Source organism: Chanos chanos, chromosome 7 (genome assembly GCF_902362185.1).
Source record: "Chanos chanos chromosome 7, fChaCha1.1, whole genome shotgun sequence".
Classification (NCBI taxonomy): Eukaryota; Metazoa; Chordata; class Actinopteri; order Gonorynchiformes; family Chanidae; genus Chanos; species Chanos chanos.
In genome coordinates, this window is record NC_044501.1 from 37,329,111 (window position 1) to 37,345,016 (window position 15,906).

At 39.6% G+C, this 15,906-nt stretch overlaps 1 pseudogene; it reads left to right on the forward strand.

Moving 5' to 3' along the window:
- The first annotated feature begins 554 nt into the window (after positions 1-554).
- On the forward strand, positions 555-11,163 carry LOC115816317 (butyrophilin subfamily 3 member A3-like; annotated as a pseudogene).
- The last annotated feature ends 4,743 nt before the right edge of the window (positions 11,164-15,906 follow it).

Consider the following 15,906-nt stretch of genomic DNA (forward strand, 5'->3'; position numbering starts at 1 on the left):
ATTAGATACTTAATGACATTACTACCTAATATAAGGTCATCACCTTGTCCATCAAACTGAGACACAGCAGTCAAACACTTTCATCTGGAGAACACACACTCCAACAGGGCTCGTCTTCAATCCACTGCAACGAACCAAGTATGACTCATGTAGGAGACAATGCATCAGGGGTAAGTACATAAGTTTTCTCAAACAAGGACAGTGTGTGTGAACTTAAAGTGCAGGCCACGGATCCACTATCAACCATTGCTTTAAGTTCTACGATGCCCTGGACCAATACACTAGTATAGAACAAGTTGTCATGTGAGCTCAGCCTCTGTGTGTTCTGAAATATTACTTGAGACTTATCTTCAACTGAGTCGCAAAACTGAGAATACACAGATTCCAAATCAATATCATCACACACTGGGGACATTTTCTCCGGCCCTCCACTTGTCTCCTCCTCATGCAGGCCATCTAGTTTCCCTGCTGACCAGGAATGCTGCTGTTTGGCTGAGCGGACCATGAGCTGGGCCAAGGCATCCTGTATATGCTGAAGCTCTTCGGCCAGGTGCATGACAGACAAAGCACAGACGATTGATGTGACAGTGGGCAACAGATTTGACATGGGCCTTATGATCTGTGAGCATCTCGTGGCCTCCGTTGGGATCTATGTGGTGGACCATTCTGTTGAGAGGATCTCTGCTCCAGGTCGCGTTCAAGTAGGGAGATCACACGCTTTAGGGACTGGTTCTCAGTGGGCTGTGTTGTAGATGGCAATGGTTGTGTGGCAGGAGATTGCTCTGCAGCCTGAGTGTATGAGCGCAACCCACAGAAGGCATAGGAGTAAACATGTGCACACCTCTCCCTCTACCAACACCACAAGGGAAGCTAGAGTAATCCATGATAAAATCGCAGTTATAGAACTCTTGAAAATCAATGAACACCACACACACACACACACACATATGTATATATATGTGTGTGTTTATATATATATATAAATGATATGTAACTCCCACCAAAAATGAATTTAAATAACGCAGTATAGTCAATAGCACCACTGTATCTCAAACCAGTGCATGTAAATTACTTGAGCTAATATATGACTCTCCAAAAGAAATTAAAATACTGAATACAGCACCAAAATGATTTCCAACCAAGTCCAGTCGTGTACATTACTTGAACTTAAATAACACTCAAAAAGATAAATAACGTATTCTACAAACCCTATGTAGTATCAATATTATTCTCAAAACCAGTTTAATCATACAATCGTATCCCTTCTGTCGGTTTCTGACGGATGCGGCAATGTCATATCAGCTCTATTAGCAGAGCGCAACCCAGTCCATCCTCACTCGTAACCGGAGACAGGCGATAGTGCTCCTCTAGTAGTCCATCCAGCGACGAGTGAAGGACGGTCACGCGCATCAGTTGTAACGGTCTTAATTGTTCTTCTACTTCTGCGTTGCGATTTTTTTTAAATAATCTCACTGAGTCGTTAAAATTGTTGTTCACAGCCGTTTATTTGCAGAATCCTGACAATAGCAAAAACATTTTCAGGACCTTCGCAGACTCATAACATTAAAACACCGTCCAAAAACACCGATGGCGGAAGGGGCGGGGTTTTACTTCCCAAGTTTGCACGGGCACAAGGGTGGAGGGACTCAGGCCCATAGAGAAAAATAATGCATGGCAAGTGGAATGATACATCAATCTGCTACACTTATTCCTACGTGCACTGAGACTGGAAAAATGTTTGTAACAACTGGAACATAGATCAGTCAAGCATGTTAGGATTCATAGTTGGGCACAAAAACAGCGAACAGCATATTTAATAGAAAAGTTCATTAACTCGTTCGTTCAGACACAGATTTTCCTATGTCCACTAGGGGGCCGTCGTGATCTTGGTGGCGATCGCCATTCGCCGCAGTAACCGATGAACTCCATGTGAATCCCAAGAGGAAAAAATATGGAAGAGACTAGTGACGTATATCAACTTCTGGTACGTGGTTGGATGCCAAAAAATAAATTGCTTCTTGTCAGTTAAACAGATTGGACAAAAACGTAAGGTTGAAAGAGAAAAAGGTGATTGGTTTGCGAAATACATTCCCTCAGTTCCTTCAAGTAGTGTGAGTCCGTGTCGTTTCATTAATTGTCATAAGAATCCTTGCATCGTTCTGAAGACAGCACATCAGGTAATCGGATGGAACAAACAAGAAACGTATGAACTTGTCAGTGCTGGTCGAGCAACAATTTGACGGTGCACCACAACCTTATGGTAAGTTAACAATATGTTATAGTATAGTAAAGTATAGTAAAGTTGCCTGTTGTGTATAGTAAAGTTGCCTGCACATTCATCACTAGTCTGTGCGTTGTGTGATGTGTACAAATTTGGGAAACTACAATAACCTCATTCTTGTCGTAAACTGATGAGTTTGAGAGTAGTCTAAGTGAAAGTGAAAGTGGTCATCATGACACGGAGAGGTCAGAGTGAACCAATCAGAGGGACTGAAAAACCGCTTGGTGTTCCAAAGTTAGCTGTGTAATATCTCCAGAGTAAAGCAACAGCAACAGATTGCTGACTAAAAACGTTAGGTACTCACTGCATATCTGTGTTTGGGTAAAAGTGAGGCATGAGAATAACGTTTACTCAACCCAAACATCACCGCCTGTATATGAACAGTTTATTAGATTAAAATGTTAAACTATGTACAATGTCGAAAATAACGCAATAATCTGTCTACATCATCAAAATTATACGATTTTCTATTTCCAACACTCCAGCCTTGTTAGTCTCCAACTGAATGAGTCAAACCCCCAAGACTCACACAATATTTCATTAGGTTCAGTCTACAACATTATGTGTGTGTGTGTGTGTGTGTGTGTGTGTGTGTGTGTGTTTACATGTGAGTGAATCTGTTTGCTAATGGATCCTGCAGGCTAAAGTGCATGAGAAGATGAAAATAAAACCATGTTCTGTGTCTTATTGTCTAAGTCTGTACTTCTCTCCCTTAGTCTACATGTTTGTTTTTGTTTTGTTTTGTTTAACACTTGTCTTAGTTATGGTTGGGGCTCATTACAGGAATGAAGTCTGTTTGTGTGAAATAGGAAGTACATTTGAGACACTTTTGACTTTTGCATTGAACTATTAAAGTTTAATTGTGGGTTTTATGTGGGTAAATATAGTTGACAGTATGTGCTTGTAGTTTAGTAAATTGTCTGTCATCACAAGATAATATTTTTACGTGGAAAAAGTAAAAGTATTTTAGTTTGCTAACATACACATTAAGTTGTTTTTTATGGTACCATTTCTCTCAGGAATGAAGTCACTATTTCCTGTTTTGTCTCTGCCTGCACTACATTACAGCGTCCAGATCAGGTAAACCATCATTTGAATTTTTACATTGTGGTGTGATTGTGTGAGTGTTTGCATCTACTGTCATAAGTCGATGTGTGTAGAGTTAATATGCCCACCAAAGACTTGGGTGTATCGTGTTCAAATTAAGTTGTCTTTTTAGCTGTTCAGTTTCATTGAGAAATTATATTTTTTTTTCAACTCTTTATGTCTGATTCCAGATCAGTTTAAAGTTGTTGGTCCAGATGGTCCTCTTGTTGTTGGAGCTGGTGAAGATCTGATTCTGCCATGTTCTCTAAAACCCAACATCAGTGCTGTGAACATGACAATGGAGTGGTATAGACTCCATACATCAGATTTACTGTTGCATTTTTATGAAGGTGGAGTGGAGAGTAAATATCAGATTCAGTCTTACAGAGGGAGGACATCACTGTTTAAAGAGGAACTGCAGAAAGGCAACGCTTCATTAAAACTCTCCAGAGCGAAGACCACTGATGAAGGAGAATACAAATGTGTCGTACAGTCCAAAAACTAGATTGATGATATTTCCTTTAAAATCAGTGTTGCAGGTAAGAGACACGTTCATTTAAAAATGATAAGTGTCCTGATCATTTTTATATTCATTCCTAACAATGGCTCTGTTTGTAATTTTTCTGTAATCGCTTTTAACAGCTGTGGGAACCTACCCATTGGTCTCTATGGAGGGCTACAGTATTGATGGGGGACTCAGTCCACTGTGTGAAATTAAAGGCTGGAACCCTGAACCTGAAGTTGTGTGGCTGGACAATGATGGAAACCTTCTTCCTGCTGAAGATACAGAGACACTCAGAGACACAGAAAGATTCCACGTTAAAAAACGTGTCACTGTACAGGACAGTAACACCAACAGGTTCTACTGCAGAGTAATACCGAGAGACCATATGAAGGAGACAGAGACTGTTATATCAAATAAGTCACCCTTATTAAAAACAACGCATATCAGATGTTAAGTGTACAGACAGCAACAATTAACAGATAATTAGTGAACAGAGTTACATTTTACTTTACCTCAACTATACATTACTTTTTTTTTTAAAAAAAAAAAAAAAGAAAAATTAATATCTTATCCAGAAAAAAATGGGGCTCCGCTTAGATGGCCAGAAAGGAGGAAGAGTTAACCATCACAATCATTTCAGATAAACACATTACCTGTGCTCAGTAGGAGATACTGAGCAATGAGCTATTTGGAGAATAATCAAATTTAAAGTTGGCTTTTATGAGTCAATAACACAATTTTTTTTCTCTCATCTCATTAGACCTCAGGTGTGATACAAAACCAAAAATTTCAGTGATAGTGTTGTATCTGTACTCATGAACTGGAATCCTCATTGGAAATAAACCATTTTCAAAAGCTTTTAGCATTTCCCTCTCCCAGTTTTTAGTGTCCACTTTTCAATGTCTGATCGAGTGGAACTTTGAAGATTTGTGGAAGATTGAGTGAGGTCCTATTTACAAGCTCTCTCTCTCAAGACAAAAAAGCAATGACTGACCTATAAAACAATAAGGACATCACTTTAAAATATGCTATAAAAGGAGGAGCCATAATCATCATCTTTTCTAAAAATTCTTAATATGAATATTTTAAAAATCAGAATGATGATTTACAAAGATTTCATAAAATTCCATTTAGATTCTTATAGATACTATCCTGTCACATCTCTGATATACAGCCCCCCAAACATTCCCTATCCCACTGAAGAAACCTTTAGACTTATAATTCCTGGAACTGGCTTCATTACAGAACTGTACAAATTCAAAGAATCGTTTTTCTTGATGTAACTATCAGGATTACCCAAATCTAGAAGGATACCTCACATCCTCTCTGCTGTAATGTCTGCTGTAATGGTAGAAACATGTAACATACACATGTGACTTTCTCATTGAGAGAGTGTAGAGGCCTGTAGAGAGCAAAACAGAGATCCTAATATGTTCCACTAAACTTTTAAATTTGAAAAAAAGAGGAAGAAGAAAATTCACTTCTGACATAAATTTCTGCAAATCGGATATACAGCAATAAGTATAACAGTTGCCTCTTATTACACTAATCTTGATATTGGTGTTTGGAAAAAATTGTTAATTTGAGGTGAAATGAACCTTGGTTTCCTGGGAAAGATGTGAAAATGTGAATATCTGGGCCACAGGATATGTTGCTACAACTGGCCATGCTTTACCTATTCCATTCCACTTATGCTGGATCTTATGGAAATAGATTTGTATGTTGTGGCCACAAGTTTGGATTTGTTGAAAAATGTATTGTAAATTTTTTGCCTCTCTGTTGCCATGTGAAACATGATTTTTAATTCATGATCAAAATGTAGTATTTTTTGTAGCTATATGATATTATCTCATGGGCAAGCAATGGGCATGCACTTATTTTAATGAAGCGTCTTTAAATTGGTGCAGGTTACGTAGGTATGTCTCAACACTAGTCGCTTGAACATGTCTCTACACATCATTTCTAGTATACTGTAGGTCAAAGACAATATGCTGACACCAGTCATTTGATTGTTATGCTACGGTGCACACATTTGTGAACATTTTAAACGTCCCTTAATAGATCAGAGAGTCATTTAAAAACACCCCTTGATTACTGTGATTCAATAAATGTTTATATGTTGAACTGTATGTATATATGACAGTCTAAGATTGAAAAGATTGGTAAGTCTTTGTGATGTAAATCTCATTTTCTTGTGTGTTTCAGGTCAAGTTTTTCATACCTGGAGGAGTCACATCATCTGGATTTCAGTTTTAGTTTCAGTTATTTTTATTGGATTAATTATTATTATCTGGAGTTTTCTTCAAATCAAAAGTAAATTTCTGTATTTGTTTTTCTTTAATTGTGTAATTGTGTTACCCAGGACATATTTACACCATGAGTTTTTTTTTTTTTTTATCTTCTTCCACCACATTTGTTTTAATGCAGTATGATTTAGTCAAATTCAAGTTTAGATGAAGGTGGCATTTTTTGTTATATAGCAGTATCACATCTGCATTATTATTATATTAATACTGTCAACCATCAATTTTGTCCTGTTTTTACAACAACTGTGTCAGGAACTGGTGTTTCTATACTGTCAGATCAGAATAATGAAATTAGCACAGTCATATGTTGTAAACTTGGGTACCGACTGAAGTGAATGACGTGGTTGATATTCTAACACTCAATATATGTTTTTTTTTTTCATTTTCAGAAAAATTGAGGCAAATTGATGAAGGTGTGGTCCTTTTAGCTCTGCTTTGTGAGGCTGTATCAGCCTTAATGACTGATTTATTTCACTAAAAATCTATTCATATATTCATTATTATGTTATTATTTCTATTCTTCACATTTAAACAGTAGTGTGATAAGAATAGATTAAGCCTTTTTTTTTGCTCAGCCGAGATGTCTGTGTACATTTTCCTTTAGTTAAAATAATGTGAATTATTCAATATATCATGTTTTCTTCCTCTTCATAAGACTAAACATTTTTACTGTTAGTGCCTTACACTTCTGACTCAGTACCTCCCACTAAAATTAAACCAATAAACATCTGTTGTCAGCACCTGCAGTCTGGTTTACTGCAGTTGATTAAACGCCATATCAGTGTGTTGCCATAGGGAGAGTAGTAATCTTATTGTCACGGCTGTGGTTTGGTGCAGAACCCATGCGCAAGACACGATGGTTGAAGGTGGCCAACGGAAGACTTTACTTAAAATGAAGACCAAAATACAAGTGCAAAACAAAAGCAAAGCCAATAACAAAAAGGTGCAGCGTAACAGTTGTGCAAACTAACACAAACAACGATAGACAAAGACAAAGGCAAAACACTAGGACTTAAATAGAAGGAGAACAAAACAGGGCAACACAGGATTGGTAGAAATTAACAAGGTAATAATCAGACAAACGGGAACAGGTGAGGGGCGGAGACAGGCACAGAACAAGAGCACAAAGACATATCAAATTAAAAGTCCAAAACGGAGGTGCAGGTTGTGACAGAGCCCCCCCCCCTTAAGGGGCGGCTCCCAGACGGCCCAAAAACAAAAACAAAGTCCAGAACAAACCGGGTGGGTGGGGGGGCGCACAGAGGGATGACCGAAGGTGCTGCAGCCGACGGGCCCCCTCTGCGGCCGAGCAGGTGAGGGGTTGGCTGGAACAGACTTTCCAGAAGAACAGGAACGGAGCAGACTCTTCAAACAGCCTCGACGTCGGCTAGAGGGCTGAGCTGGGTCGGGGAAAGGGCCTCGGGAACAGGACAGGGCGTCAGCATGGGAGCTGACCAGGACAGGGCGTCAGCATGGGAGCTGACCAGGACAGGGCGTCAGCATGGGAGCTGACCTGGGCCGGGAAAGCGGCCTCGGGAATAGGACAGGGCGTCAGCATGGGAGCTGACCAGGACAGGGCGTCAGCATGGGAGCTGACCAGGACAGGGCGTCAGCATGGGAGCTGACCAGGACAGGGCGTCAGCATGGGAGCTGTCCAGGACAGGGCGTCAGCATGGGAGCTGACCTGGACAGGGCGTCAGCATGGGAGCTGACCTGGGCCGGGAAAGCGGCCTCGGGAACAGGGCAGGGCAGCGCATCCTCCGTGGTGCGCCAGGCAGCGCATTCCTCGCGCTGGGCAGCGCATTCCTCGCGCTGGGCAGCGCATTCCTCGCGCTGGGCAGCGCATCCTCCATGGTGCGCCAGGCAGCGCATTCCTCGCGCTGGGCAGCGCATCCTCCATGGTGCGCCGGGCAGCGCATTCCTCGCGCTGGGCAGCGCATCCTCTGTGGTGCGCCAGGCAGCGCATTCCTCGCGCTGGGCAGCGCACCCTCCATGGTGCGCCGGGCAGCGCATTCCTCGCGCTGGGCAGCGCACCCTCCATGGTGCGCCGGGCAGCGCATTCCTCGCGCTGGGCAGCACACCCTCCATGGTGCACCGGGCAGCGCATTCCTCGCGCTGGGCAGCGCACCCTCCATGGAGCCTTCGGAGACAGTTTGAAGGGGATTCAGGGTGGCAGAGACAGGAGACCCAGGAGCGGACACAGCCCTAGAGATGGTTGGGCCCAGCACCACAGTCCATGTGGTGCCTGGGTCTAGGGCTGGGAGCCCCCCCCCAAAAAATTCCCCCCCCTGGATTAGGGGCTGGAGAACCTACCGAGAGAGGGAGCCCCGCCGCACCCAGGTCAGGAGCTGGAGCCGTCTCTGCCCGGGGGACAGAAGTGTCTGCTGGGTCCTTGTTGGGTCTATCGTTCTGTCACGGCTGTGGTGTGGTGCAGAACCCATGCGCAAGACACGATGGTTGAAGGTGGCCAACGGAAGACTTTACTTAAAATGAAGACCAAAATACAAGTGCAAAACAAAAGCAAAGCCAATAACAAAAAGGTGCAGCGTAACAGTTGTGCAAACTAACACAAACAACGATAGACAAAGACAAAGGCAAAACACTAGGACTTAAATAGAAGGAGAACAAAACAGGGCAACACAGGATTGGTAGAAATAAACAAGGTAATAATCAGACAAACGGGAACAGGTGAGGGGCGGAGACAGGCACAGAACAAGAGCACAAAGACATATCAAATTAAAAGTCCAAAACGGAGGTGCAGGTTGTGACACTTATTAAGCTCTTTGGTGGCTTTTTGTATGAAGAGTGTTTGTTAAGAACATTGTAATGATTATTTTTTCTATGTTGTGAATTGGTGTAAAAACAGTGAAGACATGTGTAATGATCAGAACAGAGGGACAGTGAGGGAGAATTTGGGCAATTCACAGACAGTCACATTAATAATGCTACCGTATTACAACAGAGTTATATCACCTCCCATTACCTGCAATAGTCTAGTCTACAGGTCATTACTGATTGTTTTAGGAGCCAGGTGGTGTGATTAATTGATAATGGCCAGAAACTCCTGATGTCGAGGAGGAAACAGCAAGTGCTGGTCATAGCAGTGATTTGCTCAGAAAAGTTTAGCAACTCTGAGACTCCTGGTGATGTGAGAGGAGTAGTCTGACTGTATACAGAAGTCCTGCAGCAGAGTGGGTTTAATGGAAAAACAGATGAACTCAGATGTGCTGTTCAGGTCATGTTTAAGGTGACAGTTGGTCACCTGTGTGGACGTATCTTACAGACAGATATGTCCTCAGTTAACTGTGAGGAAGAGAGTGGGAAGCGAAGAAAGCAACGGTTTGGACAGATCAAAGAAAACAAGAAAGGATGATGTTGAGGCCTCTCCATAACGTATTTGTAAAAGTGATAAAAGACTACAGAATTTCAGGACACATTTTCAGACACTTCTGTTTCTCGCATAGTACCACTTCCAACATTTTCTACCTCCAACATAAGTTCACATTAGTGATTTCAACTCACACACTTTAGCTCTTTGTTTGAAGACCTCATAAAAGGTACTCACTATTAGATCACCAGTTTAGACCACTCTTAGACTACATTTATTCTCCATTTTTATTGTGAATCCCATGGTGTCACTAATAGTTTCATTTAGAGACTCTTTTCATAGACATATGACATAAAACTATTGATATTACCATACTATAGATATAAAATACATGACATAACACTCATAATTTTCATTGCCATTGTTTCAATGTTTTCAGAGTTTAACAGGACCCGAAGAAAATATGCAGGTGAGTCTCATTTTATCATTAATATTCTGTGTCATGAATGAAACACTCTACATCACCAGTACAGAAGCTGTATGTGAATTTGTATCATGCAGTAATATTTTCATCGATCATGTTATATGATCAGTTTACATATAAGTAATCGGGCCTTTAGTGTTTTTGTCAGATACTGTCAGATTCAAACAGACACTTACCACCATAATCATTATCTATAATGTGATAACATGTTTAAATCAATATTGTTTAAAGTTTCCACAGTGGTCATAAAAGCTGATCATTCAAACATGTTCAATGCTTCAGTTCCAGTTCAACAGCTGACAGACTTAACCAAAGCACCTTATGATTATGACTTTCTATCTCACACACACCTCTGGAGTTACCTTGGGGTTCAGTCTCTTACTCACACACACATCAGCAATAAACCATAATGCTTGAGATTCAAACCTATAACCATTAGTTTACTAGTGTGTTTCACTATGTCATTACCACCACACAGGGTTAACACCACAAATTAGGTTTGTGATAATAAATAAATAAATGCTGCTTAATTCTATCAGATATCATCTTAATTCTGATACAATTATAATCTGTACGTGATTACTGTTAATGCACACATTTACATCAGTGTTCTCTATATTTTCCACAGTGGATGTGACTCTGGATCCGGATACAGCAAATCCTTACCTCATCCTGTCTGATGATGGGAAACAAGTGATAAATGGAGCCAAATTTCAGGATGTCCCTCACAACTCAAAAAGATTTGATTATTGGGTCGCTGTCCTGGGAAAGGAGGGGTTCTCAGAGAGATTTTACGATGAGGTACAGGTCAGTGGGAAAACTGGGTGGGATTTAGGAGTGGCCACAGAGTCTGTTAAAGGGAAGAGTTATATTAAACTGCGCCCTGAGAATGGATACTGGAATGTGAAACTAAGGAATGGGAATGAGTATAAGGCTCGTGATGATCCCCCTGTCCTCCTCTCTCTGAAACAGAAACCCCAAATGGTGGGGGTGTTTGTGGATTATGAGGAGGGTCTGGTCTCCTTTTATGACGTGGAGACCAGGTCTCATATCTACTCTTTCACTGGTCAGTCTTTCACTGAGAAACTCTATCCATACGTCAGTCCCTATTATAATGATGGAGGTGCAAACTCTGCTCCATTGATCATCACTCCTGTCAATCAAACTGAATGAATTTTCAGTGAATCGGTTTATTTTAGTCTTTAAATCACACACAAACAAATGATAAAAGGTAAATATTGTATTGCAGTGAGTTATGGATTTTTTATCATTTCATCATTTTTGTCATTTTATCAAAGACTGAAAAGATATCAGAATGTTTTGTCAGAAAATCTAAACAAAAAAAAAAATCTCAGGTAATATTTCAGAATGTGGTCCCCATTACATGTACAGAGAAGAAGCAGAACACAGTTGACCAAAGAGGAAATATTTTTATACATAATCCATCACTGAAGCCGTCACTAAGAATTAGGTATTCAACATGACACTGGTTTAGACTGTTGCTTTTTTCTCTTGTTCTCTTCTGTTCATCTTAGTTTTGTCTGTCATGCTCCAGTGTACATAGGCCAACAGTACAAGCATCTCTCTCTCTCTCTCTCTCTCTCTCTCTCTCTCCCTCCCTCCCTCTCTTTCCCCAACTCCCACCTGTCATGTTATAGTAGTGCTTTATCAGAGTACCCAGTTAACATTCACATTAATAACTAAACATATTAACTTCAAATAATCATATCTGTGATATATGACTATCTGAATGATACAGCACTTTTAATTGCTTTTAACAAAATTGTGCTTCCTTCAATATCAGCTTCATTCGTAGACCAGCTCCTCTAATAGCTGATTATTTAGATGGGTTCATTAGTGCTAATAGTAAATAAGATCTGAGTTGATGAAGTACAGACTGACAGACTTGAACAGTAGTGTTTCTCCATCACTCCCTTGTCTTGATTTATTCACCTTTTCAGTTTCAGTGTATACAGTAAAAAAAAATCCAAATTTTACAGAAAATAACTTTAAATAACTTTAAAGGTACTTTTCTGTTGTTGTTTTTTTAATTGTATACAAGTCTCTGTAATATTACAGGCTTTATCTGTAAATTAACAACCCAACTGTTATTTTAATTATTATGCCAATAATGTCAAATTACATTTATTTCTCATTTTGTTTACAGAAAAATTGCTATATTATTTGCACAGTGTTTTTCTGCTTTCTTAAATTACATACGAATTTATGTAAAATGTCAATTATTATCTATAATTAAGTATGTAGCTCATTATATCAAGGTTTATGTCCATACTAACAATTTAAGTTTTTCTTTGTAATTTTTTTTTTGGGGTCTAAATCTTTTTAGTTTATATTTATGTGTACTTTTACATTCAAACTGTGATTCTGGATACAGATTTATCAAACTTTGTCATTATATCAAACATAATGCATAGTGTTTTTTTAAACAGTACAAAGCTGCACTGCTCTCGAGGTTGAAATTTTCAGGCATGTTGCACCTATGGCCACACCCAATTAGTGATGTCACAGTGAGTAAAAGTACGTATATGCAAATTAGTCTGGCAAAAGTAAAATGACTAAAGGCAAAGTCAGGAAAACAAACAAACAAACACGGTTTACACATGCTGTTTGATGTTTGGGAGAATAAAAACTTAACTGACTGTTCAACATGTTAAAGGATGCTTAATAATTTTATGCCAACGTTACTGTTGAAAATTCCAACAACATGCTTCACTTACTAGTCTAAATACATATTAGCTGAAAAATCTTTTCTGCTGCTCAACAAGCTGGACCTGAGTGGAATCTCAAAGAAACTGCCTCAAAAGGCTTGTTATTCACTGAGTCACTGAGTTTCTCAAAGCACTTTGCTTCGGTTCAGAGCTGTCTGCTGCATGTCATTTACCTCTCTCTCTACTATTGCTATCACTTTATTGAAGATGTTTGATTTTAATAATTTAGGAAAAATCTGTACAATGTTTCTCTGCTGAACGTTTAGTGCTGTCACTTTATTAAACGTGTTTGATCATAATAATTTAAGAAATACCTGTAAAATAACAGTGGTTCTCTGCAAAACCTTCGTTGAAAATCTCTGTAAATTTGTTGTTTTTGCACTTTATTTGAATAAGTATGTTTTACCTCAGTTTTATAGTTTTTGTTTGGCAGCCAATGCTGCCAGTCATTTGACCATTTTTTTACTTTTTTTTTTTTTTTTTGGCAGTGTAGCAAAGAGACAAGATGACATGACCTGTCTCTATGTGTTACGTGTTAGTGTCTAAATCAGATGTTATGTCCAGCAATGTGCCCTTTGGACAACAGGGCCAAGGATAGGAGACCCTGCAGTGAGCACAGCCTCTGTGTCCTGGTTCTCTCTCTCCCCCTCTGCTGGTCATTTTTATGTTGGGTTTATGTCTTCACTTCCTGGTTTCCTTTGCCTCACCTAGCCAATCAGTAGTTGCATCTGCTTTAGTTAATCTAGTCCTGTTCTCTGTTTGTATGAATTCTCGTGATTGTGTTCTGTTGCTTTGTATGGAATTATCAATACCTGGATTCCACATCAAATCGTGGATGCAGCAGATTGACCTGAATTCATGCAGAAGCTGGACAGGTATGCTGGATCCCCTTGGAAGTGCTGGGAGTTTCTGTCTCAGTGCTTCCGGTACTTCACACAAAAGTGGATCCACGCTGAAAATACATGAATAGCAGTATTTATTAACCTCCTTAATATATAGATTCCAACACTGAAGCTACAATAAAAACTCAGGGATTCAAGATGACACTGGTTTACACTGTTGCATTTTTTTCTCTTGCTCTTTTCTGTTCTCCTCGGTTTCTCAGCCAAACATCATAAGTTCTCATCTCAAAGGACTTCATTTTCTGTACTTTGGAATGCAAGAGGATCACATTTCTCTCTCTCTCTCTTTCTCTCTCTCTCGCTCTCTCTCTCTCTCTCTCTCTCTCTCTCTCTCTCTCTCTCTCTCCCTGTCTCATGTTACAGTAGAAATGAGAACATTTGGAAATCATGTAATATTTAAAGCTACAGTAAGGACATGAGAAATTCAGCAATAACCAGAGCAAAATGATCAAATGGGTGCTACATTAATGATTACAATGATTAGAAAAAGTCACATTTAAGAAATAAATGGCATGAGTAATTCAATAGAAGATTTCACCAAAACAATTATCAGCAAAAGAACATGATTTCATTTTTTTTCCTAACCAAGCTGTTTACCCCCTAAGACGATGAGAAAACAAGCTCTAATATTACAGCCTATTAACAGTTCATCACTGTATTTCTTACACAGTTCCTGTCTCCTCTTCCTTTAAATTATGTTTCTTTCTTTTTTAATCTATGTTCTTTTGTCGGCCACCTTGCTTTAACTCATTTGGTCACTTCCGTCATGTTGACATGAACCTCACACAGTTTTCCCTTTGAGAGTTTTTTCCATCACATCATCATATTCCATCTCTAATGAAGCATGAAGAAATACAGCTTTTAATTTTTTACACATTAAGGCAATTGTATTTTAACACCTTCATAGTACAGACAGAATGGTTTTCCCCTGTTAATAAAGCATTGTGAGCAGTAAAATATTGAAATTATATAGTCATGTAATATATCATATATCATATAGTCTCTATAGTCTATATCATATAGTAGAGGATAATATTTTTTGGAAACTGAAAGTGTGGGTGAAATTCTCAGCCTGGGCCAAATGAGACTGAGTCCCAACGCCACACGATACCTGTTCTGAGACAAAACAATAGGAGTCTAACAATAAGTCAGATGCAGTGTAAGTTTATTGTATAGTTCAAAAGACGTACGACAAACTGAGTCAGGTCCCGGGGAGTGACTGACTCCTTCTCACAAAGCACCGGCCTTTATACACGTTTTCTCAAAAAAGATACACATTACTTTGTCTCTTTGTATGTGGGGCACCTCGGCCAGCCCATCTTCACAGACTCCTCTTATCGTCATTATTGTTTAGTTCCTTTACGTTTACCATATTTACTGCCCTGCTAAGCGGTGGAGCGAGATATAGCACGAACCAGGAATATTTCACCTTCTCCATATATTATGACTGACCACAATACTCTGGCAGAGGCGCTGTTCTCTTTCCATATATTATGACTGACCTCAACACTCGCCAACCTTATCTCACATGCTGTCCTCTATAGGGCCGCACAGGCCTTTTCTTTCTGAACAAAGAGAACTTGATGTTTCTTGCAATACAAAGGATTGTATAGTTATATAGCTGTTAATATAAACGATTACATTGATTCACCCCTATAATAATGAATACATTATGGTTACATTGTTTATCATGGGTACTACAGTGGTTAGCTTAAAGGAGAGTAATATTTTTCCAACACTGTCACCATCACTGTCATCACCATCATCACTAACACGACCACAGTCATCGAGTCCATGAAGTCCATGAAGACATCATTTTCCACATGAGGAAGATTAGAGCAAGATTGGCAGACTGGGCTCAGGATTCAGCATTCCTGTCCACTAAACATTCACATTCATTACCCTCCTCAGCTGAAGATGATTCCTCAGAAGATTTCAGAATTCCTAATATCTGCTGGCGCTTAGTCCGTTAATATGTGGATGACATGTTTCCATCACCACACCTGTGATCAGGGCTATGGATCTTTATTTGGAACAGCCGTTATTCAGGTTCTCAGTCAAGCATAAATGTTCTGCATAACAGCAAATATTAGAGAAAAAAGTTAGATGACTGATCAAAGAAGGTATGACTAAATACTTGATGTCAGCAACAGGTATCTGGGGAATAAAGACCCTGGCAAGTAACATATGATTAATCAAAAACTGAATTATCATTATCTGTGCAGTAATGTGAAGATGTGGACTGCCTTTTAAAATATGTTATTAATCCGTATGAGGGTCTGTGA